The sequence below is a fragment of the Rattus norvegicus genome, chromosome 20 (genome assembly GCF_036323735.1).
Source record: "Rattus norvegicus strain BN/NHsdMcwi chromosome 20, GRCr8, whole genome shotgun sequence".
NCBI lineage: Eukaryota > Metazoa > Chordata > Mammalia > Rodentia > Muridae > Rattus > Rattus norvegicus.
This window is the reverse complement of record NC_086038.1, coordinates 22,319,969-22,335,285: the sequence shown is the minus strand read 5'-3', so window position 1 is coordinate 22,335,285 and position 15,317 is coordinate 22,319,969. Positions and strand designations below refer to the sequence as shown.

The 15,317-nt window shown below is 39.0% G+C and overlaps 1 pseudogene; it reads right to left on the bottom strand.

Moving 5' to 3' along the window:
• Positions 1-7,511: 7,511 nt before the first annotated feature.
• On the bottom strand, positions 7,512-9,253 carry LOC100362811 (hypothetical; annotated as a pseudogene).
• Positions 9,254-15,317: the final 6,064 nt, after the last annotated feature.

Here is a 15,317-nt window from a genome sequence, read left to right as displayed (position 1 = left end):
TGGACCTCCAGTCCCTGAGGAGACTATGCTTTTTTCTGCCCTTCAAAGCCACTGTGCACACATAGTGCACAAACATATGAGCAGAAAAAGCAGCCCATACATGTAAAATAAAAATAGCAGAAAATTTTTAAGATAAGAAATCTGTACATTCACAATGATTAAAAATCTACTAAATAGATTGCATAGAAGGGAAATCTCCTGTCTATAGTACACTCACAGAGACCTTATATCTATTTCAAAACTAATAAAAATAAAATCAAGGTATAATCTGCAGAGTAATAGTTAATAGTTAATGCCATAGGCATGAACATATAGAACAACAGTAGTGCTGTGAAGGATAAGGTCCCCTTCTATGAGTGTTTCATTTTTGCTAACATCAGATGTACCACTGTTACCTCTGTATGACTCATCCTTGATCCAGTGAACTTTTGAAATCGAAAGCAAGACAAAATCTACCTCTTGATGGATAGTTCTGCCTATCTGTTCCAGTGCTCCTCTGCCAAAAAGTCCATTGGTACCAGTGCCTAGTAAAAGGAACTGTTGATAGAAATATAATCTTCCATCACAAATGGCCCTGATTCTAGAATCTTACTGAATTGACAGGTGCTCCCCACAAACTTCACACAAAGTCTTTCCTTACTTCTAATACAGTAGATTCTTCTGGATTCTATGCCCCTTTTCACAATGAAATCAACAGCCATTAACACCCCATTGTGTGACTGGCAAGGTGGCTTTGAGAATAAAGGTATTGATACAAAACCCAACAACTTGATTTTGATCTCCTGCTGTCACATGACAGAAGCAAGGAGAGAATTGGCTCCTTAGAACTGTCCTCTGACCTCCGCATGTTTGCATGGATGCAAATATTTGTTAAAATGGGTTTCAAAAAAATTTTAAAAATGTGTTTCATTCATATTTTGCTAATAAATATAATCTTGAGAAATAGAGAAATGACGAGTCACACTAGGAATCATAGATGTAAATCCAGAGACCTACCCTGAACTTTAATAGGAAGTTGTTATTTTCCTGCTCTGTAGCATCCCTGGGAGACTGTGGAAGACTGGGATACAGGGAAAAGGGCGTAGTTCAGCTGTGTCTAAGGAAATATTTTCTAGCAATCACAGCTGCCCACAGAATAAAAGGGGCAGCTTCTGGAGAGGAACGAACCACTGTTACTGAAAACACTTGGATGGTTTAAATGACAGATTGGAAATTAAGTTTCATGGACGAAGTCTAACCATTGATGCAAATCAGAATGGTCCAGAGGGTTTTGCCTTCACACCATATAACCAGATGATTCCAATTCTGTGCCCCTTGAGGCTTCATAGACTTTCCTGATGAATATCATTTGCTCCTGTGTCACTTTTCCCACTGTGACACAAATGAAAGAAGAAAAGATTCATTTGGGCTTCAGAGGGTTAAGTTCATGATCATCTGTTGCATTAAACCTGAAACAAGACAGAATTCATTAAGGTGATTTGTTGGGGATGTGGTAAATCAGCAGAGTTTCTCTTATGGCAGACAGGAGGATAGTAGGTGTGACAGAAGGGGCAGAAATAGAGGCAATGATGGAGATAGGGTATATGGTCCCCACACCGTTACACTAATTTCTATCTCTTGTAGGAAGTTAGCAAACACCAAGTGAATGTGTATCATTGATATGAGTTTGGTCATGTTAATGACCTCGGTGCCCATAGGAATGCCAAAGCTTTTCCTGGGTAAGGCTCAGAGGGATGGCAAAAGTTTCCTCTGGTCCACAGGTAGATGTTGATAGTAGGTGCATAAAATATCCACTGTATCGTTCTTCCCCTAGGCATTTGTTGCCTAAGATTGATCTCCTAGAGATACTGCTCCCTCTGAGATTAGCTCAACTTACCTCCTTGCTCAACTATATAGAATAACCCTGCCTGTTTATCCATATATATATATATACCCATATATATATATATATATATATATATATATATATATATATATATATATATGAAAAAGTAGAACTTCTAGGGTGCTGACACTGCTCCATTATAGAGCCCAGAGTACCCAATCCCAAATTTTCTATACATGTATCTTTTTATACTTTTCTCATTCCTTCACTGCTCTTGGTTAGGCCAATACCTGGAGCCATGCAAGTATACAATAATCTCTTTTCATCACTTCCCAATAACCCCTAAAATTATGACTCTTAGTGGATTAGTCCATTGAAAATGTCGACTACCTTATCATCCATCCAAATTCTCCATCTCTAAACATTTTCACTGGGTCCTAAGCCTTCAGTAAGGATTTAGAGGACATTTAAGAGACAAAGCAAAGCACTTGCTAAAACCCTGTAGACAATGTGATCTGGACATTTTTTCAAATAGTAATATCAAGTCTTGCTTTAGTCTGTCAATTATAAATCAGAAGAAGTGAGTACTAAGCTATATGACAGTCTAAGTAACACATATTTAAAATAAAGACTTTTTCCATGATGAACAGGTAAAATAGACCTTGAAAGGGTCAGTGTGTGTGTGTGTGTGTGTGTGTGTGTGTGTGTGTGTGTGTACGCATGTGTGTCTATAAAAGACTAGAGTGTATATACAAAATTCTATACGTATTTACTATAATATATATTTCTCCCTTCTTGCTCTCAAAAATTTATTCTTTCCTTAAATTTTCATGTGATCTGAGACAGTTTAAATGGATACAAAAATGTGAACTGAAGAGCAGACAGGCATTCAGTAGAAATTTCTAGAGCCATGGCAAATATATACAGATAGCTGTGTCTTAGTGAATTATATTATTGCCCTACAGTGCTAAAATAATTGGCCTCAATAGACTTTGGTGTATTAGCTGAATTCCCTCAGAAAAGAAATTCATTACTTTATTTCCTGTAAAGGACAAATAACATATAAATGTAATGTGTAACAGGTACTTTTTTAATCCCTAGAGAAACTCACAAATAGGTTTATGTATGATTGTAATCTTTAAAATCAAGGAGAGGTATATTAGTGTACCATATTTTTGTCTTATAAAACTATAAAAGTTACAAAATTATAGCCTCATTAGATGTGAATAAAATATTTCTTTTGGCATTCCTGGGAAGTTAAGCAGATAAAATACATTTTAATGACCCTGAATAACAAAGATATCCATAGATATCAAAGATTATGTCTTTCCCACTAGAACAAAACTGGCACTCAAACTGACACCTTCCCTCGGCATGCAAGAACAGTCCAACAATACTGAGGTTACCTGAAACTCAAAGGTTAAACAACAGTCAAATGTTGATGAGGCAGGAGGGTGGAAAGAGGGACCAGTGGATAGATCAGTTGCTTTTTTTCTATAAAATCCATGTTTGAGTCCCAGCACCTGCTTGGATGCTCACAATTATGCATCATCTCCAGGTATGTGCAGGCAAAACACACATAAAATACAAGAGATAAAGTTTTTGGGTGCAAATGGTTAAAAAAATGATAACTACACAGTCTTTGGAATTGATATGAGTATTTAAGTCTTGTACTATCTAACAACTATCCTACAAACCTGTAGGAACCTGTATTTCCTTCCTTAGGTTTCAGTCATTCCACAAATACTTACCACATGGTCTTAATAATTAGTAAGGCAGGCACTCTCTTATGGCCTGTGAGATTGAAGGCAGGCAGCAGAAAAGATGGATTTGTGGATTAACAGAAGAAGAAACACGTTTTATCTGACATTAAAAACAGAATAGACTGAAAAAGAAATCAGGGAAACAATACTCTTCAAAGTAGCCCTAAATAATACAAAATATGATAGTATAACTCTGACCACGCAGGTGATAGACTTATATGATAAAAACATTAAGATATTGAAAATAGAAATTGAAGAAGGTATTAGAAGACAGAATGATCTCCCATGTTCATGGATCAGTAGGAATAATATAGTAAAAATAGCTATAGTAATAAAAAAATCTACAGATCTGATGCAATCCCCATCAAAATCCCAACATAATTCTTCACATATTTTGAAAGAACAATTTTTGGCATCATATTAAAACACATACACACACACACACACACACACACACACACACACACACACATCAGCGATAACTAAAAGAATTCTGAATAATGAAATAATTACTGAAGATATCGCTATTTTCATTTGTAGTACAGAGCTCTGGTAATGAAAACAGCATGGAATTGGCACAAAAATGAGACCCATTGATCAGTGAAATTAAATTGAAGACCCAGATATAAATATATACATATATAGACATCTGATTTTGATAAAGAAACCAGAAATACACAAGGGGGAAGAGGACAGCATCTTCAACAAATGGTTCTGGTCACTCTGGACAACTGCATGTAGAAAAATCCAAATAGATTCATAATGATCACCCTGCCCAAAACTCAAGTACAAATAGATGAAAGACCTCAACTTAAATACAGGTACACTGAACCTGATAAAAGACAAGGTGGGGAACAGTCTTGAACTCATTAACACGAAAAAATATTTTCTGAACAGACACTAAGATTAACAATAAATGGGACCTCATAGAATAAAAATGTGTCTATCTGGCAAAGGACACCGTGATTCAGACAAAGAGTCAACCTACAGAAGAGGAAAAGAATTTTAACAACTACACCTCTGATGCAAGTTAGCATCCTAACTATGTAATGAACTCAAAAAACTACAGATCAAGGAAAGAAATAACCAAATTAAAACTGTGATATACATTTAAACAGAATTTTCAAAAGTGGAAACTCAAATGTCTGAGAGTACTTAAAGAAATTTTCAGCATCCTTAGTCATCAGAGAAATGCAAAGCCCAACTACTTTGAGATTTATCTTACACTTGTCATAATATCTAAAATCAACAGAACAAATTACAACTCATGCCAGTGACCATGTGGGCTAAGAGGAACATTTTTGAGTTACTGATGGAAGTGTAAACTTGGATAGCCACTAAAGAAATCACTATGGGGGTTCCATGGGAAGATAGGAATCAATCTACCTCAAGGTTCAGCTATATTACTCTTGGGCATGTACCCAAAGGATAGTTCATCCCACAGGGACTCTGGCTCAAACATGATCATTGTTGCTTTATTTATAATGGCCAGAAAACGGAAACACCATGATGCCCCTCAACAGATGAATGGATAAAGAAAATGTGGTGCATTTATGCAAATATTAACAAAACAAACAACAACATGAAATTTGCAGAGAAATACGTGGCACTAGAAATAAATCATCCTGAGGGAGGTAACCCAGATCCAGAAAGACCAACATGGTATATATTTGCTTATATGTGGTTATTAGCTGCAATCCATAGAACCACAGAAGTTTGATGTGGAGTCAGGGACTAGTGGGAGACAGATCTCACATGGAAAGAGCAAGAAAATTGTTATGGATGGATAGTGTAGGGGGCTGGAATAGAACCATTGAGTGGGGAGAAGGTGTGAAAAGGGGGAGGAGGGAGGGAACATGGAGAGATATCTAAAATTAAGGACCATTTAAGGGGAAGTATAGAAACCTAATATAGTAGAAGCTTCCTAAAATATATACATATATGGAGGCATTTTAAATGGAATCGCCAAATAATGGGGAAGACAGAACCCCAACTGGACACATCTTGTCGCCCAAATGAAGAGTCCAGTACCAGGAATTGTTTACATCTAATTGAGTTCTTAACCAAAGAGGTCCAATAGGAACTTCCAAAAGACTCAGGCTCTGCAAAAACTTACATCAAGACTCTACTTCCGAAGACAACACCCATAAAACTGATTAAACACGAAGAAGTGGAGATGTTGCCTACACAGAGCCTTCATCCCTACTGACTAGTGTTCTTGGTACTGGGATGTACAGTGCACACTACCAAAGGAGAAACATAAACACCAGCATAGCTACAACTCTTCTATCTACAGTAGGTCCTGTCTGCAACATATGCTAGTTCAGTGATGGTACAAAGCTTGTGGGGGTAACCAGCCAGTATATGCTGTGACTTAAGTCTCACTCCGTGAGATGGAATCCATGTCTGACACTTCTTGGGTACGAGAACCTAAGATTAGATAGCTCAGGGACCAGGGAGAAAACCAAACACTACTGTTCTACTAAAAGAAAGTAGCAATACAATGGCTCCTAATGGCATTTTGCTTTACTCGTAGATTAGAGGTCTTGCTCAGCCATTTTGAGGGAAGCTTCCTCGAGAGACAATATGCACAAAGTGAGAGACCTTGGAACACTCAGCCCAAAATAGGATGTCTCGATCAAATCTTTCCCCTCTGGACTCAGAGAACCATGTGGAAGAGAAGGCCAAAAAGTGTAAGGAGTCAGAGGGGATGGAGGACACCAGGAAAACAAGACTCTTTAAGTCAACAGGATCATAGATGAAGCTGGCCAGTGAGCTGCAGGGATCTGCTGTCTCCCCAGTGCTGTTGAAAGGAGCAGGTGCTGTCACAGCCTACTTAGAAGGAAAGTACCTTACCGACTAAGTCCTCTCGCCAGATAACGTTAGTAATTTTAACTACTACTCATCCACATCTATTTCATCTTAATTTCTAACTTTTATTAATTATGTCTCTTGTCTATTTTAGTCAAAGTTTTTGTGTCTCTTTTCCATGACCTTGTTATGAACTGGATCCAATTCATTGTTGTTGGGTGTTTTATTATTCACGGCAAAACTAACTATTCATACTCCTTATTGTCTGAAACAATTTCCTGTTTGTTAAATCAAATACTTCCAAGTATAGATTCCCCATGGCATATATGGAGGAAATCACAGGACATGAGCCTTTGGGGGGGGGATTTTTTTCCATCTTTATTAACTTGGGTATTTCTTATTTACATTTCGATTGTTATTCCCTTTCCCGGTTTCCAGGCCAACATCCCCGTAACCTCTCCCCTTCCCCTTCTATTTGGGTGTTCCCCTCCCCATCCTCCCCCCACTACCGCCTTCCCCCCAACAATCACGTTCACTGGGGGTTCAGTCTTGGCAGGACCAAGGACTTCCCCTTCCACTGGTGCTCTTACTAGGCTATTCATTGCTACCTATGAGGTTGGAGCCCAGGGTCAGTCCATGTATAGTCTTTGGGTAGTGGCTTAGTCCCTGGAAGCTCTGGTTGCTTGGCATTGTTGTTCATATGGGGTCTCAAGCCCTTTCAAGCTCTTTCAGTCCTTTCTCTGATTCCTTCAATGGGGGTCCCATTCTCAGTTCAGTGGTTTGCTGCTGGCATTCGCCTATGTATTTACTGTATTCTGGGTGTGTCTCTCAGGAGAGATCTACATCCGGTTCCTGTCAGCCTGCACTTCTTTGCTTCATCCATCTTATCTAGTTTGGTGGCTGTATGGAGAGCTTCTATATCCCCAATGTTCAGATACTACATGCACAATTTGAAAAACAAAACATCCTCAGCAAAGGTTTTCTGACACCTTACAGATGTGAACAAGGAAGTTACAATCGCTTCAGTTGTGGTCTTCACGTCACCATAAATTCAGAAGAGTAATTGTATCATGAAGTCTTGTTGTAATGGTTGGGCTTCTTTCCTCAAGATGTCAGGAGAATAATAGGGAGAGAAGAGATGATTGAACACCAGCGTCTTCTTCTAGTTGCTTTAAATGAGTAACTTACCGTAGTAAGTTTCTTCTCTAAGATGTCAGCTTGTTTCCTGACTTCCTCAACCATCACTTTTTGGCAACATCTCTTAATAGTCTGTAGATTCTCCAAGTGTCGATCACATACCTTCTTAAATTATTCTACTTCCTGTTTATGAACACCTTGAAATTATGTCAAAAGCTGTTTCTCATCAAGTATATTGGAGAGTTTTTCAGCCTGTTTCTTGATTTGGTCTACATCGATATTCAGCTTCACAACCCAAATCAAAAACTGATGATAATATTCCTGATAAATCTCCTGTATTCACTTATGCGGGAGCGGTCAATCTTCCACTTGATGTTATAGACAGTAATACTGACATTCAGCACATACTTTTGCTTCTTTCCATGAAGAGGTTTCTTACTAGGCCCTGGCTTTGGCCAATCGTTTTCATGGAAAGGACTGCTTCCCCCACTAGCATCAAGGACTGGATTGTTTCTTGGGCTCTTTTCAAGGAGCTGCTGTAAATTGTCAGATGGCTCTGTCCATGTGTACTCTTTGTGTAGTGGTTTAGTCCCTGGGAGCTCTGGATGGTTGGTATTGTTGTTCTTATGGGGTTGCAAGTCCCTTCAGTTCCTTCAATCCTTTCTCTAACTCCTCCAATGGGGACCCTGTTCTCAGTTTAGTGGTTTGCTGCTAGCATTTGCCTCTGTGTTTGTCATGGTCTGGCAGAGCCTGTCAGGAGTAGGTGAATGTCAGGGCAGGGAGGCAGGAAGGGGAGGGTGGTTAGAGAGGAAGAACACCCTCATAGAAGAAGGAGGAGGAGGGATAGGATAGGGGGTTTATGGATGGGAAAGCATGAAAGGGAATAACATTTGAAATGTAAATAAAAATATCCAATAAAAGTTAAAAATAAATAAAAATTAGAAGTATATTAAAACCTTGCTGAAAAAAATTGTTGGATGGCAGGTTCGGAGTCACTTTTGGTTGCTAGGAAAGTCTGCCCTTGATTTTGGATGCCATGACCGCAGTCTTCCTGTGCTATACAGGAATCCACAAGGTCCTTTTCCGAAGGATTCAGCTTGGTATTTCCCAGTCACCGTCCTCTGACACTGCCTCCCCACAATCTCCACAAAGCCTCCTTTTCCTCTACCTATTCACGCTCTTTATCTGTTTTATGGACCAATTTCAGTTTTAATATTGTTTATTGATTGCCTTAGCATCCCTCATTCTTTTCTTCCGTGTTTTATTTTATGCTTTTATTGGCTTTTTAAAGAATTCCTCAACTCTGAAGAATGGAATTTTTGTCTGAAATCATTTTGACTCTGGGTTCACATAGTGGGTGTGCCACAGCTATTCTTAAAGACTGCAGGAAGTTCGAGACCCAGGGCTGAGCTAAGGGCCATTTTCAGCTTTTCCTATGCAATTAAGGAAGATGCCCTCCAGATTTCTCAAATGCTCCCTTCTGTCAATACTGTATGGACAATAAGCCCTGCAACCTTAACTTTATGAATTTTAATTGAATACCATCCCTGTAGGAACAAAAACTTGACCTGTCCATATGAATACCACAGTTACAAACTGACTAATTGCTTCAGTACCTTAGTACTAAAACGGGATAGTAACTCACAGTGTTACTGTAGCTAACCTTGAAGAAGACAGTGTTACTGATTTCTCTAAGGTCTGGCTTGCTCAAGCTCATTTTCCATCTCCATGTATTTTTTTAACTTTGATAACCCATTTATTTTGTAATTTGTTATTTCAATTATTTCTTGGTTTAATTAAATACCACTAATCTCTCTCTCTCTCTCTCTCTCTCTCTCTCTCTCTCTCTCTCTCTCTCTCTCTCTGTCTCCTATGCCTTCCTGTTCTCTCCTGACTTCAAAAAATGTTATAGTTTATTATTAGAAACCTCAAGAAAAATATTAAAAACCTAAATCTTTTTCAAAAGTAATATAAACCCCTTAGGTGGTAAGCATAATAATCTATATATTATATATTATATACTAATATATTATATACTATATATCATATCATATTATGTGTTATTATATGTTTTATATTACATATCACATATTACCTTACTATTAATTACTATTTGATAATATATGTCATAATATTTTGATTATATTGAATATAACAATGTAAATAATATAATTATATACTGTATAATAATAATAATGCTGCTAGCTGTTGTGTCCACTGATAATTTATGACAAAGCAAGTTCTTAACCACCTATCAGATCCTTGTAGCCTGACAGAAAACCTGTGAACAGTTGTTACCATTAGTCTCATTTTATACCTTGTAAAAGGCAGCTCAAATGAGGTGATTTCTACACAGCCTCAGAGCTGGGGAAAGAGAAATTCAGAACACTCTCAGTGATCTGGTGCAAAGGTCTTCACTTTGGGATTTCACAACACTTTATTACCTGAGGATGAAAAGGAACTTTTGGGAGATGTGGTGACCCTCCCTGGGAGACAGAAAGCACTAATAAGCTGCAGTCTGAAGCTATCTGAACTGACTCTACGAGACAGAGGATGCAAACAGTCTCCAATAAGGAGAGCTCTACCTACTCTTGTCACATGCAAGAGAGATGCTACAGGTCTCCACAACTTGAATTCTGCGTTCGGTAATGATTGGAAAGAAGTGGAGATAATATTTTAGTTCCTTTTAGGACAACCCAGCCCCAGTATAGTAAATTGATTAAGAACTTGCATCTCAATCTGGACAAAAATCTATATTCATTAAGCTTTATGGAGTCATTAATAACTTATCATCTCAGATTGCCAATCTAATTAAAGCAATGTAGCATTTATAGTATTGGGCTAACTAGCATCAATCAATTAATCAACTCCCATGCCTTTCCTAAACAACTTGATTCTAGCCAGGGTTTCATCTAATATATTGCTTATGTGTAGAGAAGTAGAGTAATTCAGCATTCCCAGGAGAGCTCACCACTGTGTGCCAAAATTAGTTCTCCAAGATCTGTTTCTTCTGATCATGGGCACTGGACTTATTAACCGAGAAAACAACTTTTTATTTTCAGTGACTATATTTTCTTCTAAAAGGCATGTAAAGAGAAACAGGTCTATTCTCTTATGTTATGTGTGATGTATGAGGTGGCAGTTTTGGATGGCTGCTTCCATCAATCCCAATTGAATTAGCCAGTATTAGCATGTGAGAGTGATCAAGAGACACAGGAAAAAAACACGATGCAAAATGAATACAAATGATTTGGCCCAAGATCTGATCAAACAACACAGAGGGTTGAACTAACGAGTGAGCAAAATTAAATGAAAATGGCAGGATTTCACAGAGAGCCAGCTCTGACTGGAAAACACAGCTTGAACTAAATGAGACGCCTATTCTAGACCTTTCTTTTTCCCATCTGGAAATACGTCTAAAGTTGTATTCCTAACAGACTCATGTTGGGATGTGGGGTTTGGGTCAATATTCAGTTTCATGTCAGATACTTGAGGCTCTCAAATAATTATCTGCATCCACTAAGCAAATGGATCCTATTGACATAGGTCTACAATCACCATAAAAATGGTGGGGTTTTTTTTTTAGATTTTCATGTAAACTAGGTAGGAGGAAGAGGAAAGATAAAAAGCAACAGACGAAGTTCTTTGCAACATTTCTAGGACATCACCACCACTGTAATCTTAATATCAGCATAAGAAGCACAGTGACGCTTCACAGAAATAGCATTCAAGCTACCGACTCTCGAAGTTCAGTTGGAACACAGTCGCTTACAAACCAGGCTATTAAATCTCTCTCTCTCCTCTCTGCACATTTTAAAAGGGAGAAAAACACTTTCCTCTCTAAAAGTCATTTTTAGAATTAGAATTAGAAGGAGCATAATTAAATTCTCCAGCCTGCTTTTGGGACAGAGCAAGGACGGTTCTTTTTATTCTGAGAGTCACAGCAATCGTTTCCTGGGTAGCCAGTGCTTCCAATGGACAAATGTGCCCTTACATCCTGAGGCCATTATTTCTGCATAGAAATTGAAAGCCACACACTTGATAAGAACAACAGTAAAGACAGTGGGGGGAGCGGGATCTTGAAATGGAATTGTTTTTATTTTTCATTTTAAAAAATATTGTAGATTAGCATACAAATAACATTTCCATACTTATGCCTTTGGACTTTATTCTTTTCTACTTCCCTCCTCCTTATCCCCCAACCCCTATCACACGCCTTTTGCTTCCCTTCCATTGGTTTCCCTCCTTATTCTACATTAGTTATTCTTTGCTTCGTTTTTTTTTTTTTTTTTTGAAGTGGGTATGCGGGAGGTGTGCACATGAAAGTGCCTATGTGCAGATGCAAATGTGGAAGTGCAGGTGCCTGTGTGCAGGTGGAAATACATCTGTGCAAATACCTATGTGTAGGTGCAAATAAATATCTGTAAAGATGTGTGTATGCGTGCGTGCGTGCGCGTGTGTGCGCGCATGTACAAGTGCATATGAAAGCCAGAGAATGAAGTATTGTGCCATCCTCAGAAATGAATCCTCCTCCTTTGAGGCAGGGTCCTTCTGTGTCAGGGAGATCAGACCAACAGTTGGGTTACATGGCCATCCAGTAAGCCCCAGGTATTCACTGGCATGATGGTTTGAGTATGTTTGGCCAAGGGAGTGCCACTATTAGAAGGTCTGGCCTTGTTGGAGTGGGCGTGGCCTTGCTAGAGGAAGTGTGTTGTTGTGGGTTTGGGCTTTAAAACCTTTCTCCTAGCTCCCTGGAAGCCAGTCTTCTCCTAGCAGCCTTCAGATGATGGTGTAGAACTCTCAGCTCCTCCAGTTATGTCTGCTTGGACACTGCCATGCCACTGACATTGACACTGACATTGCCTTGATGACAATGAACTGAACCTCTAAACCTGTAAGCCTGTCCCAAATAATTGTCCTTTATAAGAGTTGTTTTGGTCATGGTGTCTCTTCATAGCAATGAAACCCAAAATAAGACAACTGGTCTCTGCCTACAGAGAAATAAGATTACAGATACCTGCTATTATACCCAGCACTTCTACATGGGTTCTGGGAGTGAAACTTCATGCTAAGAAACAAATATGTGTTACCCAATGAGCAATCCTTGCAATTTATTTCTGCTTTATTGTGTGTTTTATTATCCCCCTTCTCCAACTCTTAAGATCCCTTTTTCCCCCTCTCCTGATTCTTATTCTAGTTTCATGCCATGTACATGGATATATGTGCATTTACATACATGTATACATACATATATAATTTAGAATTCAGTTCTTATTATGAACAAAATAACACTCATAGAATACGCTCTTCTTATGAATGTTCTGTGGCTCTTAGAATCTGGTTTATCATTCTTTATGAGACTCTCTATCATCAATTGAAATGGAAATTTAAGAATTGAAGTCTGTGAGTTATATGAATAATGTCGACTGAATAGTCCCAAACGAATGCCTAGTATTTATGTGTATGTATGTATCAATGTGGGCTGGGGTGTGTGTGTGTGTGCGTGTGCGTGTGCGTGTGTGTGTGTGTGTGTGTGTGTGTGTGTGTTTATGTGTGTGCATGTGCCTGTGCCTGTGCCTGTGTGTGTGTGCGTGTGTGTTGGCTATGTGTGGTGTATGTATATGTGTGTGTCCAGATGTGAGAGGCCAGAAAGACCCTGGATATGCTATTCTATCCCTCTCCACCCTATTGCCTAGAAACATGATCTCTCATCAAATCTGTAGCCCCAGTGACCCCTCTGTCTTTGACTCTCACAGTACTCTGGTTAGAAGCATACACTGCCGTGTTTCACTTTCTCAAATGGGTGCTGGGGATTTGAATGTAGTCACTCATGCTTAGAGACTGTGCCATCTCTCTGTTCCCAGACCCTGGCACTTGAATAAAGCCAAAGCAGTTGTCCCTGCTTTTATAATGACAGTGCAGCAGACACTGTGCATTCATGAATGGATATATTGGTGATCCTATAACATCTCATGAATTGAAAGTAGCTGCCTCATAGTGCAACTTAACTCAGTCACACCAGTCTCTAAGGCAGTTCAAAACCCCTTTTGAGTCTCTTTCAGGGCATATCGATTTAGACAACAAACACAGGAAGATCTCTTTAAATGCCAAATCTTCCAATATTCAATGGTATTTGAGATGTGGGCTCTATCCCTCTATCCAATGCAAGTTGTTCCACTTTACCCACAGGAGCAGAGTGCGATGTTCCCATGGGCTGTCAGTACACTTGGTGAACTAGCAATCTGCAATTATAATTTATCACCAGTGTTAAGGTGCAACCTAACTAAGAAGACACAGCCAAGTCTTAGTAATCCTCCAGCAGTAGGGAGTTGGGCATAGACAACTTTCGAGAAGTGGGTCTTTCCTTGAGCTGCCCTGGGGTATTTGAAAGGCTAGCTGTATGACCAGAGAGTGCTGTCAGGAATATTTCCTCTAGTTGCTGCATCTGACCAGATCACCTAAAAATGGAAGCCAATGTGTCTGTAGGCATCAGCCCATACTAGCTCATGGTTCCACCTAACCTAAACTTTTCCCCAGGAAACCAGAAGAGGAAATGGGAGCCCTGAGGAGTTCTTGATGATTCCCACTTACACATTCTCCATGTTTATCTTGAAAATACCCTATACTTAATTTTGATTATCCAACCTTTGAGGAAAACCTAGCTGTTTTGAAATCTTGCCACATTTTTGATCATCGTTTCCTTGCAGTAGTTGGAGAAAGCTAATCTTTATGAAAGTTGACCTCTGGTAACTGACTGAGTTCCACTGAACTGATGTTCAAGGCTGGAGCAGACTCTGGGGACTCTTAGAGCTGAGTCTATCAGGGACAATGTCCTAATTGAGGCTACATTTCTTGCTAAACAATTCCAACTTTCTCTGAGAGGTTAAATCTGAATCCCTGCAGAAATGGCTCATTTTGTGTAAGAATTAAGACAGTGAGTCAAGCACGCTCAAATATCTTAGTTCTATTGCATGACCCCTGTTATTGAAAACTGTTGCCCATGATAAAGGGTACAGCACACCTACTTTTCAGATTCAAATAACTAACTCATTTGAATCTCAAAGAATAAAATTGGGAAAATTAAGCCAACAACTGACTTTATAATCAGCTATACCGAACCACTCCCACCTAATGTCTGAATTGTTGCTGTTTGATCTTTGGTGCTAACGTCTCATAACACATCTGCTGGGTTGATACCAAAGGCTTTGTGAACCCTCTGTTTTGGAGGTTGCTCCTGAGAGCTTAGGTTAAGTATTTGGGTGTCATTGTCCAAAGCACCCTACGTTTTCATTGATGTCAACTCATTTGTACCTGAGATGAAAGGTAGACACCCTTAACAATACCAAGATAAATTCTGCAGTTTTGAAGAGTTCTTCACTGCATTACTACCCTGTCTCCAGGGTATAATAGAAGATACAAGAGAAATTGGGGAGGGAGCAATGTAAACTATCTGTTACTTATGATAGGGAAGGCAGGAAGTACCACAGATCACACTATAGGAAGAGAACAAAAGGTATGTACCATAGGCAGGAAGTGGCCTCCTAAGGCAAGAAGATCTTCCTGAATATTCTTCACAAATGACTAATGGCTTCCCTCCCAATACAAGGCACTTTTTATGTTTCTTTTCTATTTTCTGCTTTTCAAGTATTAGAATGAGTGTTCTACGCACACAACATGAAAAGCAAAACATACAAACAATAAACTAGAAAAAAAGAGAGAGAAAAGGGGGGAAAATCTTTCCCCATCTCTTTCTTCACTCTGTCCTCTTCCACAGATAATTT